This window comes from Pan paniscus, chromosome 4 (assembly GCF_029289425.2).
Source record: "Pan paniscus chromosome 4, NHGRI_mPanPan1-v2.0_pri, whole genome shotgun sequence".
In the NCBI taxonomy this organism is placed as follows: Eukaryota; Metazoa; Chordata; class Mammalia; order Primates; family Hominidae; genus Pan; species Pan paniscus.
In genome coordinates this window covers 27722964-27739079 of record NC_073253.2, presented here as the reverse complement: position 1 = coordinate 27739079, position 16116 = coordinate 27722964, and the positions used below count along the sequence as shown (strand labels likewise).

Sequence of the window (16116 nt, the reverse complement as noted above, 5' to 3'; positions counted from 1 at the left end):
CATTTGAACCTAATTGTCTCTACCACTGGCACTTTTATTATCTATTAAACTGTTGCTCAGATGAATTTATCAAGATAGTTTTAATGAACCAAACGTCAACCAGAAACTTTAAAGAAGAGAAAGCAGTAAAAAGAATTTTGAGATAGAAGGAAAAACAAAATCAAGAGCAAGGAGTATTGCCAGAAGAGCTGAACGTCGTGAGCATCTCTACAAATGTGACGTCAGGTCAGTGCATACCAAACTAAGGGAAGAGGAAAAAAAGGAAGAAATATTTTTTACCTATTTTCCTGATTTGGGGTAGAGAAGGACTAGTTGTCTGTGCACTAAATTCCCATCTTTATGTGTAATAAAAACGAAATGTTCAAGAAGCAGTTAAGCCTCCTTGAGTTGATTTAAAATATTTTCCTTTTGTGAAGATAGAGCCTTATTTTAGAAAAAATAATCAACTGAATGGTCTTATTAAAGAGTGGTGATAGCCGGGTATGGTGGCTCTCGCCTGTAATCCCAGCACTTTGGGAGGCCAAGGTTGAGTGGATCACCTGAGGTCAGGAGTTCGAGACCAGCCTGGCCAATATGGTGAAATCCCATCTCTATTAAAAATACAAAAAATTAGCCGGGTGTGGTGGTGGGCGCCTGTAGTCCCAGCTGCAACTCGGGAGATTCATAAACATACTTATTTCGAATAAAAATATATAAATCTGACATGGCCAGTGGATTTAAAACAGTCTTAAAATTTAGCACTCCCCCAGATTTCACAAATCCAACTCAAATGCAACAGGTCACAAATTCAGATACCTGCAGGAGTAGCATAAAGGAGAGAAGCGTCCTGGTAAGGACTCCTAGCAAAGGGAGGACTCAGGAGGCAGGAGAATGGCGTGAACCCGGGAGGCGGAGCTTGCAGTGAGCCGATATCGCGCCACCGCACTCCAGCCCAGGCGACAGAGCGAGACTGCGTCTCAAAGAAAACAAAACAAAAAAAAATAGCCAGGTGTGGTGGTGCATGCCTGTAATCCCAGCTACTTGGGAGGCCCAGTCAGGAGAATTGCTTGAACCCAGGAGGCGGAGGTTGCAGTGAGCCCCGAGGTCGCACCATTGCACTCCACCCTGGGAGAGGAGGGCAAAACTCCGTATCAAAAATAAATAAATAAATAAAGGGGGGGGTGTTATCTAATTTTAAGTGTACTTGCTTACCCTCATGGACAATGCTTGCTAAGGACTCAAGCAGGAGAGAAATGCTGCTTTAGGTAAATTACAACTAAAAGTATAAATTATCGTAGGTGAGAGTTGTGGAGTAGTTTCTCTATTACAGTTAAACAGAACAATTGTCTTCTTGTGACTGGACTAGATCACAAGGTTTTTGCCAAAGGGTTCATGTGAACTCAAGTAATCAATCTTGTTTTGTGTGGGGGCCACATGGAGGAGAGAATGAGGCGGTTCTCAGGAGTGTCCCAGATCTTTTTTTTTTTTTTTTTTTTTTTTTGCTTTTCCTGCACTCTTACCAATTAGAGAGGCAGAGTATTAGGTACAAATCCTGAAAGCTAGGAGGAAAACTATGAGGACTGTGATCTCTGGTGAAACCACAGATATGTTCTAGAAAATTAAAGTATTTGAAAGTTGAAGCAAGGAGAAAAGAGAAAAGACTCAGGGTTCTCTCTTCAAAGTTATTGCTGAAAAGGATATTTTAAACAGTTGATGGTATACCTAGTGTACATAAGGGTGTGTGTGTGTGTGCATAGTGTGTATTTTTATGTATGCTATAAAGAAATAATCTGTAAATATTTGTATGATGTTTTATTTGACTTTTCTATTAGAGATGCTTTGTTGATGTTTTTTATTAAACGGATAGCATGATAATACCTGGTATAAGCAGAATTGTCAAAACGTATACATAGAAGCAGCCTGGATACCTAGGGCAGCTTACTCTTTGTGTGGGTTACCTTTTATTCTGAATTACTTGAGCAGTAGATTTACAAACATACCTATATCGAATAAAAAATATATAAATCAGACATGGTCAGTGGATTTAAAACAGTCTCAAAATGTAGTGCTCCCCCAGATTTCACAAATCCAACTCAAATGCCAACAGGTCACAAATTCAGATACGTGCGGGAATAGCATAAAAGAGAGAAGCGTCCTGGTAAGGACTCCTGGCAAAGGGAGGACTCAGGACTTGCTTAGAGGGGGATTCTCTACCTGGCTCCAGGGGTTTGTTGCCTAGTGGGAATGTCAGCTCTGATTTTCCAAGAAAAAAAGAAAATTCTGTTTTTTTTAATGTAAAATCTTATAATTTTAAATACTGGTATCTAGTTTTAATTTAAAAACATGTATAGACCAAACAAATTTTACATCAGAGATAGTCAACTACCTATTTCACCTGATTGATTGAGTTTTTGTTGAATCTCTCTATATATTTATTCGCATTTTTTTGAATTGGTTAAAGTCCAAATGAGCTGCTCAAAAGAGAGTTCAGACTTCTAACATAAATGTCAAATGCGCTAAAGTTTACCTCTTTGTGAAACATTGCAAGAATTTGTAAATAGTCCTTTAGGATTTTATTGTGCCCACAGAGTAAAATAGTGAATGAATTATGAATCTGGAAATTATAAATTCATAATATAAGTCAGTTAATTCAGTCTCAAAAGCATTGATTTATTTAATCTGGAACAGATGATTTTGATTCTTATGGAACTGAATTCACTGACTAAGCTATTCTTGCCCTGCACAGATACAGGATAAGAGGTCTGAGGCAACCATGGCCTACAGCAGTTTGGATTTGGTTTATAAATATTTTAAAGTTGTCAGAAATACCTCAGAGTTGTACAGGGCCAGAGATTAAGAGATTCAATCCAAGAAAGGGAAGGAAAAATTCCACTAATAATATCAAAAATTGGACAAAGGACGACATTAATGATACCCCTTACATTTTCCTCTGGCAGTTCATTTGAGGTGTGTGTCCAGGGCGGGGCGGGAAAGGTGGTATATTTTCTTTGAAAATAAAAACATCTTTCTGAAGGAAACCTTAGCTTTTTTGCAGCCTGAAGCATGGTCAGTGTCACTTAAATAAGCAATAATTAGTCTTGGTAAAACTTGTGTTTGAATTTTAATTTGAAAGTTGGAAAATTTTGATATTTAAAATATTGACTTTTTCAAAAAAGGATAATTTTTATAGCAATAGAAAACCTTAATAAATGCCAAGTGTTTGCTGATTAACCTAAACATTGTTTCTCAGAAGCTTTTAGTTTAGGATTCTTTAATTAGAAACTTTAAGAAATTACTAGTCTACTTTCTATATAATATGTTCTTAAATCAATAGAAGAAAAAGAATTGCATGATGATAAAGGAAAGTGTACTACTAGTTATACATTCATTTTATTCTGTATTTTGTATGAACAGATATGTATAAATATAATTAATTAATTAAATGAAAGAAATCACCAATAACAAAAATGGAAATTCACAGCTTCTAAAATTTTAACAACTTAATTCTTAATTTTAGATATGTTGATCACAGTGTTTCAAGTCAGTTCTGAAACTTAGCAAAAGAGAATTTTAAGGAGATGTTAGATTAAATAAACGCAATATATTTTATAGAAAATGTATGTATATGCACATCACTATACATCTGTGAAGATTACTGTCATGGAAAGCTAAAGAGCAACTTTACAAGAAAGGAAATTATTTGCAACCATGAAAGCTGTAATTAGGAAAGCATAAGGTGCCACAAAGAAGTCCCTCTAAATTCTTCTAGGAAAACAATGTCCAGGAATTGGATTCAGTCTTCATAGCATTTATGATAAGTGTAGCCAGCTTTGTATAGATGCTTAAAACTTTAAATATTATTTCCTAGAAGTGCTTGAAAATTCATTATGTTATCTGAGCGAGACCAAAGTCATTGTGGAATGACGATGTGAGAATTATTAGGAAACCATTGGAAAATGATAAGTACTCTTCAGTCAGTGGTAACTGCCATGGAGAATATTGCCTTATTCTTATTTTTGAAGTTTTGAATGTATGTGACAAAAAACAAAGAGATGAACAAAAGCAAACAAAAAACCCGTAAGATACATTCTAGCATTTTTAGCCATCTCTGATTCTTATTCAAGAAATAAAAGTGAAGATCCTTCTTAACAGTATAAAGCATTTTATGCCAGACATGTGTTGTATCCTTTAAATATTATGAATCTTGCCAATGTCTTTAATCGGTTCTCACATACATACGTGAGGATTCACATTTTTTCATGATTAGGACACTACATATTAGCATGCATTTCAGAGAACATTATTGTATGTGGGTTCTAAAAGTGAAAATCCTTGGAATTTAAAGTCGCATGTGGCAAAATCTTCTTGGCCAAAAGATTCAGTCTCTCATCTAATATAAAATAATCCCCATATCAAATGAAGCAGATATCTATCAATATTGAGAAAGCGACGTGCTCGACATGTTGGAGGTCTTCCATTGACACTACTTAGTAAGGTTTTACCAATGAAGAATCAGCACATAAAAAGACTTAATATCGTATCACACATGGGTCTGTGTTTGGTTATTATTCTACCGACTCATATTTTTATCATAATTGTTTCTTTCTTCACTATTCTATGCTTAGGAGATCTGCTAATATGAATGGCTAAAGGATAAATAAAGCTGACAAACAAACATGAAGATATCTCTTGGCATTAAGATAATTATAGATCATTACATGGTAGGAATAGCCGATAGTTCTAAAGTAATATGAGTAAATAAAACAATTTAAACCTGTACTTCACCTCAGCTTTTTAATATTTTTTCTCCTTTGTTGCTTCAAAGCTATGAATTTCAAGATTTATTTGTCACTATTCTCTATATTTTCTGCTGTACACAGTATTTGTGGTCTATGGCAACCAATCCCCTTGGGCGTTCTTTTGCTTTAATTTGCATAAACACAGGCATCATATGAATATTCAGTGAGTGGCTTTGCATTAAGTAAGTGCCCTTAATCAGCTTTTCAGTTCAGTTTTATTGGTTGCACGCACAGTCAGTTATTTCATCCAGAAAATCTGAAGGCCCTACAAACTAACCAGGTAAGGATTGTAATTCCTTGATGCATTTAATGAAAGAATACTATCATTTGATTTCATAGGTTCTAGAGAATGCTAAAAACATGATGGGGTTTTTTTTCCCTATGTTTTTTTCTTCCCTTGGTGGTCAGGTGGATGCATGATTCTCTAATTTGCATAAACATCAGCTCTATGAATAATTCATCAGGGTTATTTTAAACACTAGGCTTCTACTTTGGATGGCACTAGGGTACCACCATTTGATTGGCTGGATGCTGTTTTCATCACCAGCAGAATTCCTATAACATGAAAGCACCTAAAGGAGCTGAATTGAATATACAGTTTTTGTTTTTTGAAAAATATCTGTTATCTTTTCAAAGCAAATTGTGCTGCTTTTCCCCTTCCCTACCATTAGAGCTTCTAGCTTTTCATAAATACATTACAAGCTCAAATGTGGCTATTTGTAGACTTGACCGGTGTCTGTGATTTCTGGAGAATGGGGTAGCAGCTGTATTCTTCTGAACATGCATAAACATGAGCAACATGTAAATAAGAAACCATCACATGCATATGGAGCCCTGGACAGCTCCATTGCTAGGTTTCATCTATTTTCTTTATCAGAATCTTCTCTTTGAATGATAACTTTGAGACTGTTTTATCTATTTTTAAATGCCATGAACAATTATGGTACTATATATGCATATAATAAGCATATATGATCAGACAAATTATTCCTTGTTGAATATGTTATTTATAGTTTTTTCTCAGCTCACCTGCAGATTTTTAAATTTGGTAGCTCTTTGTAATACAATAGTGGCAAGAGAAATGTTAATCAAGAATGACCAGGATAATTAATTTAAATATTAGGGTGTAATTCACTCCCATAATTTACTAAAAATAAATTGTGCCTTTCTTTATGCTTGTGGAGATGAGGAATATGGAATTTCAAGGCATTCTTTGTTAGTCTTCTCAACATCACCCATTTGCCTCTCTGGTCTCAGAGTCCTCACTGACAAGATTCTCATTGTAAACATTTGTGAAAGTGAAACATTACAGACATACAGGACTGGAGAATGGTGCAAATTGAATTTAGTCTTTGGCACCTTCCATTTTTGTTTTCCCACCCCATAGAGACATATCGCACAAATAAGATGCTAAGCAATTTCTGTTATGAAAGGTGTATTAAATGTTTTGTGCAATCAATTAGTCTGTGAAATCAACTATAAAATACTCCACATTCACTGTATTTCCTATACATTGTATGGATAAAAATACCAAAGACATCTTTAATAGGGAATAAAGAAGGCTGAAATTTTTTCAGTATTTAATAGGTTTTCCACATGAAAATTTAAATGTTCCCTTTACATCAATTTTGCACTCTAATATTCTTCACTGATTTTTTGTAAATAATATGCAAATATATGAGTTACATATGATGCTAAAACTGAAGAAAAATAAAATCCTTTTACTTTTTCTTTCTAGCTTTCTATTCATCTAATGATAGAGTTGGGCTAGTTCCTATTTTCCTTTATTTGAATTATTTGTAATTAGGTGGGTCTATTTCTATTTTCTTTTCTTTTTTTTTTTTTTTTTGCTATACCTTTGGAATAAAAATATTAAAGGAATAGTTCTGAGACAATACTCCTTCACTCAGGACCAATATTCATAAACACATTTGACATATTTGTTATACTGTCTGTTGTCAAATGCTCCATAATTTAAAAAATGGAGTAAGGAATTCAAAACTAGCATTGTTTAAAATGAGAGGAAATTGCAAATTTCTCTCAGAATTCCATGTGACCATATTAGGAATTGTGTTTTACATGTAATTATAAATAGTAATTTAAATCTCACATCTGCAGTGTGCTATGTTTAATTAAATCTTGCAAGATTCAATATGGATGCTGTTTAATTATCAGCCATTAAATGTTTACAGCTGTAATAAACACCATGCAGTCTTTACCATTACTATATGAAGATTGTAGATTTGGAACCATTTAGCCAAAGATGCTATTTAAGTGGTGCTCATTCTATTGAATACTTTTTTAAAAACCAGCTAAATATATATATATATATATCCAATGTTTATTTCTTTCATTTGTTTCAAAATAATCCAAATTATTTTCTAAACAAGAAATAAATTATAATTTCAGAAGATAGTCCTATTATTCTGTAGATCTGTAAATATATGTCTATAATTCTATTTTATGTGTGTATAATTTTGAAAGTGAAAAATTCTCATCTAATTCCTTTTGATTGAGCAATTGTGAAATGTACAATTTCACATGATAAACTGAATTTATTTATGTTTTTGCCATTTATATTATTTGTAGAAATCACTGAAGCTTCTTTAAAGAAAACATATTTTTAATAAAGTTGAAAACTGCAAAGCTAGTGAGTGACCAAAGAATTTACCTTCCATTTCAGTAGAGGATTCTTCCTAGAAGGGCGAGAAGCATCTTGTATTGTATAAGCCTTATTTAAAGAAAACAAAGCATTCAGTTAAATTTTAAAAAGAAATAATCACATCAATGAAATTAAAATTATAATACATTTCTAAGGAGGAAAAATAATTTATATCTTGCAAATACAGTCTTTTATTTCATGTAGTGCTTTTATATTTTTAGACATTTTTAAAAGAAAAACAGTGAGATGTTTTATATATATATATATACACACACACATATATATACATTCATACTGTCAATTAAAAGATATTTTCATTAACATCTATCTGACCATCCTGCATGTGGTGAACAAAAAAAATCCATACACTGTTATCTGTAATTTTGCATCCTTGTTTTAATCTTCTGATTACATTGTCAAAAAAATGTTAGTGAGGGATTTAAGCAATTAAGACAGTGTATATATCATTGCTAAATCCACTGGTAGTTAAGGAAAATTGCAACCAACCAGTGCTTTAGTCTGAAAAGGATAAAACCTAAGTTAATCTACATGGAGTGAAGTACTAAACGAGGAATATTTTGTCTGCACAAAAGTTTTGGAACTGAATGATACCTTAAGGCAAGAAATATCAATTAGCTCATATACATCCCCTAGCAAATTCACACACCTTTATGAGAGACTGTTCTCAATGAAGATAAGATAGACCCTCTTAATCTAAACTTAATCTGACTGGTGGTTGTAAGTGTATGACTTGCACACCTATTTTCAAATCCCTCCACCCAGTGGCACTCATCGCACAGGAACCCAATCATTCAGATTTGCAAACTTACTTAAAGCTTTCTTGTCATTGTTCTGAATGGATACTGTTTAAATCTAGATGGACAAAATAAGTCAGACTTAATAACTTATGTCTGAGTTAGCCAGTTAAGTTTCTTAGCACAGAAAAGGATGAGGAGGAGGAGGGGTGTGGCTTACTTTTGAGCTTTCCTGTTCTGATTGGAGCTCCCTCTACCACTCTAATTGCTCAACTCCATTAGTTAGAACTGTATACTTAATTTTTTAATAGGGTTAAATTTTATAAAGTTATTGGGTAACTTGAATTTGTATAGCTACTCTTAAAATATGATCCTAATTATAATTAGGTTATCATCCAATCGAAATAAAAATGCTGTAAGCTTTGGTAGTGTGTTTTGTAATTAAATTTTTAATTCAGACCCCGTTTGAAATTTCCCAGTGGCATTCTGAACTTGGTGATTAGGGAAGCAAACAAGTAATATTTGGGGTTAAAATTCCATTTTAAATATTATTTTGGGTGAAAATAAACCACTTTCTGTCTCCTTTTATCATACTATTTATCAAAGGCATATATGACATATTGATAGTCTACCTGGAATGGATACTTAAAACAGAAAAACTTTTAGAAGGAATGTTTAATAAAGGAGGATCTTTTAGGATTACCATGTGTTCTTTTTGTGTTTGTTTGTATAGTGCATTAAATATACAGATTTTTAATAGTGAATTTTAAATAAATATATCCGGATTCAAATAGTATTATATATAGTATTTTTTATATTTCTACTTATAAGTGAGGCTGGTTAAAAATGGAGGCATTATATTTTTTTCATCAAGTTATGGTATCAAAATTATATTAGCCTTATAAAATGTGTTGGACAGTTTTACTTCTTCCATTTTCTCGGATACAAATTGTACATGAATTATCCATTTCTTCAAGTTTGGTATAAATTGACTATAAATCCATCTGGGCCTTGTATCTTTTGGGAGGAATCTTTTTTTTTATTCAATTTCTTAAGTGGTAGTGATCAGTTGGGTTATTTATTTCTTATTGCGTGTATTTTGATTATGTATATTTTTCTAAGAAATTTTTCTTTTCATCTAAGTTTTCAATTTCACTAACATAAACTTATTCATTGTATTTCTTATGACATAAAACTTGTACTATGTGAACAATATGTCTCCTTTTCATTTTGTATTTTATTTGTCTGTGATTTTCTATTTTCCTCCCCTTGGACTTTCTTGTAAGAGTTTTGTCTATTATCAGTCCTTTCAATGTAACAGTTTGGGGTTTTCCATCTTACTGATACTATGTCCTTGTTCTTCATTTCATTGATTTTTGATCTTTAAAGCTTTGTGGTCTTGGATTCCTTAGAGGTATCTCTAAGAATTGTACCAGATCTAAAATTCTATGATTCTATGAAAAGTTATTCGATCTTTAGAAGCCAATGGAACTCTCACATAAACATAAAAGGAAGTGGGATACTAGTTTTTATTGGGTGAATTTACTTATGTAGATATCCTTTGTCTGGAGTAATCACAACTAGAGTATTTCGCATTGCTATGAGTAGACTTTAGCCTTTAAGGAAATCTACTTGGAAAGACTCTTGCAACTCATGATAATAATATGATTTTAAAAATATTTTTAGAAAGTCTATCATTTTATTTAGACAGAGAGAACTCAATCTGCAGAGTAGTATTTGGGATATGTTGTTTTCAGAATTAAAAACCAACACATTAATTGCCTAGAAAAGGTTTGTGAAAAGTTCACAATATAACATGAAATCATTTTATACTCATATAAAGGGTCACTAAATCTAGTTGGGTTTTTTTTTTTTACATTTTCTATTTTGTGAGTGGACCACTCATATAAAATTATTTCAAAATCAAGCAAAGCTAATAAAAGTTCACCAGGATTCTTTGAAAGCATTTTCTTAGTAAAATAAACTTCATGCCTTTGGTATCTTAACATTAAGTCAAGTTAAACTCTTGGTTAATAAATAGACACATACACAAATCACAGACTGAATTCTTATCTGAGTGAAGAGTTGGCTTTTGTTTGCTTGCTTATTTACTTGCCTTTTGGTGAACTGTCCTAAGATGAATTGTTTATTCATAATAGCATTTATTATTTTTCTCTTAGCCTGTTAATGTGATAAATTGTATGGACTTAACAAATGTTGTAACTGATACTACATATTGGAACTATTTGAGATTTTATGCAAACATACTTAAATAAACTGTAGGAAGAAAATGAGAACTTTTTTGAATACAGTATTTTAACAAAATGATCTGTTGTCTTTTGGAATATAGTAACTTGGAGAACTATAACATTAGACTTTTATCATCAGTTTTAACCCCTTTACCCCTCTTTGATTTATAGAACACTAGTTTGACATACTTTAGTTAATAAAGTCACTGGTTCCTTTATCTGCTTAAAATGGTAATATAAATTTGAGAAGGTTGAAATAATTCTTTAAAGATTGGTATGATATACAAGCGATCCAAGATGTAGAAAATAATTTTCTCTTAAATATAAATCATACTTACTGAAAATACTTTTCTAGACATGATTATTTTTATTCCAATGTGATCAGTTTTACATTTGCTTTTTAACATGGTTTCAAGAGTAATTTTCTACTTATTCCAAGCTCTGTAAATTGTTTAGTTCAATATCTGGTTCCCAGATACTTGTATCAAAATATGTCTGAGCTTGCACCTATATTTTCACATGAAATTAGAACATTAAACCTAACTTCAAATACTCAGTTCTGTGATTCTTTTTCTCTGGGAATATCCAAATTCGTTTGCCACTAATTTTAAAGTCTTCTGGTCACAGTAAGAAGAATTTTGCCTACCAACAGACTATTTTAATAAGTTATATAAAGTACCCTGGAGAGAATTTGATTTCACATAGAAAAGATAAGAAAGTCTCAATAATAGTTGCTTCTTGATACATCTGAGACAATAAATTATATTTTAAAAGTAGTAATATCAAGATTTTGAGGGTTTTTACTAATAATTAACTTACAATACTTTTGTGCAATGTGATAGGATTTTTACCTGGTGGCCGATTTGTATAACATAATGGAACAAGCTGGGAATAGACTCAAATCTCATAACAGGCCTTGCAATTATATAAGTACTCTCCTGGAAAGGCATTATCATTCTTTTTAATGTAGAATGCAACATTATTTTGCCAGTATTTATATTTCATAAATTAAACATCAAATGTCTTCTGTCTTCTAGTTCCTTCTGTGAGAAATAAATGATAAATAACTTTTTATAAGTACTGAGACTCACGTGAGGCAATCTGTTGAGGGGAAGCCACAATAAAAAAATATGTTGCTACAAATACTTCTCTTTTTATGTCAAAATTTGTAGGATTTTTTCCCGTATATTATCAGAAACAGAGGAATCTTGCCTCAAGTATTCATCCACTTCTTCTGTTTTATTCTCCACCTTAAATGCTAATCTTAGCTTATTATACCACTATAATTCTCATTGAGGCTTATTGTAATATTCCAAACAATAGATCCAAACATGAGAAGGAAAATAAGGAGAAATTGCAGGTGATGATTTAAAAAAAAAAAAGCAAAAAAGAAATTCATGTAAATGCTTGAATGTGAGGCAAGAGAGACAGTGAAAGAGATAAAAGAATAAAAGAATATTACAATATGCATATGCAAAAGAATGAAGTTGAGTCCTTATTCTACACAATATACAAAAGTTAACTCAAAATGCATTGATAACCTAAATGTAACACTCCAAGCCAAAAAACTCCTAGAAGGAAACATAAATGAAAATCTTCATGACATTAGATTTGGCAATCGTTTCTTGGAAATGTACCCAAAGCATAGGCGGCAAATGCAAATATAGATAAATGGGACTATATCAAAGTAAAAAACTTCTGTACAACAAAGAAAACAATCAATAGACTGAAAAGGCAACATAGGAAATGCAAGAAAATGTTGGAAATCATTAATCTGAGAAGTTAGTGTCCAGAATATTTAAAGAACTCCTGTAACTCAACAACAAAAAACCATCCAATTAAAAATTAGGCAAAGAACTTGAAAAGATGCTTCTCTAAGGATCATATACAAATGGTCAGCAAGCATATGAAAATATGCTCAATAGCAGTAACCATTAGAGAAATGCAGATCAAAGCCACAATGAAATACTACTGTATATCCATCATGATGGTTAATATCAAAAGGACAGAAAATAAGTGTTGGTGAGGATGTGGAGAAATTAGAAACCTTATGCACTGTTGGTGAGATTTTAAAATAGAGCACCTGCTGTGGAAAGCAGTATGGTGGTTCCTGAAGAAATTAAAGTTATAACTTCATATTACAGAGTAGTCACACTTCTGGTTATACAGTGGTCTCTTGGTATCTGTGGGAGACGGCTTCCAGGACTTCTAGAGAAAATCAAAATTTATGAACGTTCAAGTCCTTGATATAAAATAGCACAGTATTTGCATATAACCCATCACATCCTCCCATATACATTAAATCATCTCTAGATTACTTCTAATGCCCAATATAATGTAAATGGTTATTATACTATATCATTTAGGGAATAATGACAAGAAAAAAATGTCTGTACACATTCAGTGGAGGTGCAATATTTGTTTCCAAACACTTTGATCCATGGTTGATTGAATCCACAGATGGAAAACCCATGGATATAGGGGGCCAAGTATCTAAAAAAATTTAAAGCAAGATCTCAAAGAGACATTTGCATATTCATGTTCATGGCAACATTATTCACAATAATCAAGAGGTGGGAACACACAAATGTCCATCACTGGATGAGTGGCCAAACAATATGTGTCTATACACACAATAAAATATTATTTAGCCTTAAAAAGGAAGGGTATTCTTTCACATACTACAACATGAATGAACTGTGAGGGCATTATGCTAAGTGAAATAAGACTGTCACAAAAGGATAAATACCAGATGATTCCACTTATACAAGGCATTGGCAGTAGTTAAACTCACAAAACAGAATGGTGGTTGCCAGAAGCTGGGAGGAAGGAGAAATGGGGAATTGTTCAATGGGTATAGAGCTTCAGTTTTGCAACATGGAAAAATTCTAGAGGTAATTGCACAACAATGTGAATATTCTTAACACTACTGAACTGTACGCTTTAAAATGGTAAATTTTCTCTTATGATTTTTTGTACTACAATAAAAAAATTTAAAAGAACGTTGCATAATTCAATATGCACTAAGAAATACAGATGATTTTGCCAAACTTTTCACTATTAAGAAAATTGATTTAAAGTGAATTAAAAAATATGTCTCCACAAATTTTTGAAAGAATAGTGTAATGCCAAAGTATTTTTATAGTGAAAGTCAGTAACATACACAAACTTAGAGTTTGAAAAATCTGGATAATTGTTTCATTATATTGAACAAACAGGCAATTTGGCAAACCAAAAAAATGTTCATTTCATTCTAAATGTTATCTACTTATATTAGCTTTTGAGAGACTTAGAGCACATTTATATTTTATTTTATATCCTGATTAGAATTTTTATCATTTTATGCTTCTAGTATTTTAAATTATACAATGTACATCTAGCTCTTTATCCATCCATCCACCCACCATGCAGTCATGTGTATAATATTTATAATATATAATTTTCCTCATTTTTCTTCCCTCTACATTGTAATACCTGTGAATTATTACCATTGCTATGTATCTCCAAATATCTTAATTTTCTAAGAACTTAAAGAATGATGAAAGAAGATTCGTTACAATTTTTAAGAATTATCATAATACTTGATGATACTGTGAGGCAAATCTTGTACTTTTTTATGTTTCTAAAATCTCTGAAATGATAAGGGACAGCAAACTTTACTCTTACCCTTTTCTTAAACTAAATGAAAAGGGAGCTGGATCATGATTCACAATAGATGATCTTCTCACTCACTAATAACAACTATTGCGTTTGCCATTCTTCACACCAGTTGCTGTGTCAGGACAACCACATATTTTGTACAGCGCTCTCTAGCACGTGTTTTGAAATTTATCCTCCAGAGACCATCTGCTATAAATGGGCTGCAGTGCAGTTAATGAATATTTTATTGCCTTCTCTCCTTTTTCTGATCTAGAATGGAAACCATGGGGAAAATGTGAAGTGTCAAATTGACAGAGATGTTTCATTGATCCACTCATTCTCCGAAAGTGTTTTGTTAAGTATATGTGTGTATTTTATGTAATCAATTTACTAATGCAGATACACATCAGGGAAAACATGAAAGACTCAATATTAATGTGTCTAATTTTTAAGCATAATTTCTGCCATTATGAGTGCATCACTTTTTATTAACTTGAAATAAAATAGCCATTGACTGGAAGAATGAATCTAACAGGTCATACGTTCTCTAGAAAGTCAACTGTTATGAGAAAATCTGTAGTGAAATTATTCACCACCACCGTATTTCTGTTGTCACTAAAAGATCATCTTTGCCTTGTGCTCCTGTGAAATAGTGCTAAATTTCTCAGATTGTTATTTGTCTACCAGAGAATGAATGAGAAGTCCAGGTCAAATTTGGGGCATTACCCTTCCAAGTTCCTTCTTTCTGGGATAATTAATGAAATAACTCTGTTACTATTAGTGAATCGGTGTCTTGCAACATCACCCCTTTGCACTCCAGCAACTTCATATACGTTTTCTATGGTTTTAAAACACATCAGCTAAAATATCATGTGAAATCTGACAAGTTTATATTGCTCTGGCCACGTGGTGCAATTAAAGGAGAACACTTATTGAAGATCTAGTATGTGTCCAATATCGTGTTAAACATTTTAGATGTATCATCTCATCTTATCCTCACAACCACACTAATATGTATGTACTTATGATTCACAGTATGTGCTCATGGTTCACAGCTGCATGCCTCTCCAGGAATTCCCCCAGCTGAAGGTAGCTCCCTCACTTGATGGTAGAATAAAGGAAGAGAACAGCAAGGAGTTCAAAATGACTGAAGAGATGTGCCAGGAACTGGAGTCATGCCAAGCAGCTGAAGTGTTATTCCTTAGGCCATTGTACTTAGGATTAAGTAATATATATATAAGTTGACATAATATGTAGGTATGATCTACATTTTATAATTGTGGAAGTTCAAGTTAAGAAAGGCCAAACAACTTATTCAAGGCCGCACATCTACTAAGTTGAAAGTTGGGTTAGTCTAATGCAAAGGCCTATACACTTTATAGTATATCATGTGGACCCCAGGTTAATATTGATAGCCCTTTACATTATGAATTAAATTAGAATTATTGTAGATAAGTTCATTGCATTTCTAAAATAAAAGTAGAAACTGAAAGAAAAATTTGAGTTCTTATTATATAATGAACACTATGCAAGTTTTCCAAATGCTTTCAAATGTTTTCTGCTGAAACCTTAAGATAAAATTAGATAATTTCTACAGATAAATGTGATACATATGGTTAGAATTCTGAACTCTAGACTTCATTTCTAGTTAATATAGTACATATTTTTCTCAATTAAGGTGGATAATTCGTTCTTTTAACCTCATATAAACATTATAATTATGTAGGTTTTGCTTTTAGATGGATTAAATGATTTTTTTGTTGACAAATCAATCTATTTACTCATCAAATATTTGCTGAGTATATACTATATGCCAGGCACCCTTCTAGGTGTGGGACTTGAGCAATGAATGAGAAATATATGTGCCTATGAATTTCTAGTCTACTGATTTTCATCTCTGGAACAAACTCACACACTACATTGAAATACATTAAAGTTATAGACAATATGCCTATTCAATAACTGTTTTCTGCCATTAGTTTGATTCAAGTTGTCGACATGATCAAAACATCAAACCTGGGGTACATGAACTT

The 16116-nt window shown here is 32.4% G+C and overlaps 1 long non-coding RNA gene across 1 annotated transcript in view; it reads right to left on the bottom strand.

Moving 5' to 3' along the window:
- Positions 1-439: 439 nt before the first annotated feature.
- Positions 440-16116, bottom strand: part of LOC130541508 (uncharacterized) — a 76859-nt gene continuing 61182 nt past the window's right edge. The window contains exons 5-8 of the long non-coding RNA XR_008955565.1: positions 12528-12652; positions 8271-8313; positions 7450-7509; positions 440-955 (exon numbers count right to left, since the gene is read on the bottom strand). This is a non-coding gene — a long non-coding RNA (uncharacterized LOC130541508). The remainder of the gene's footprint in view (positions 956-7449; positions 7510-8270; positions 8314-12527; positions 12653-16116) is intronic.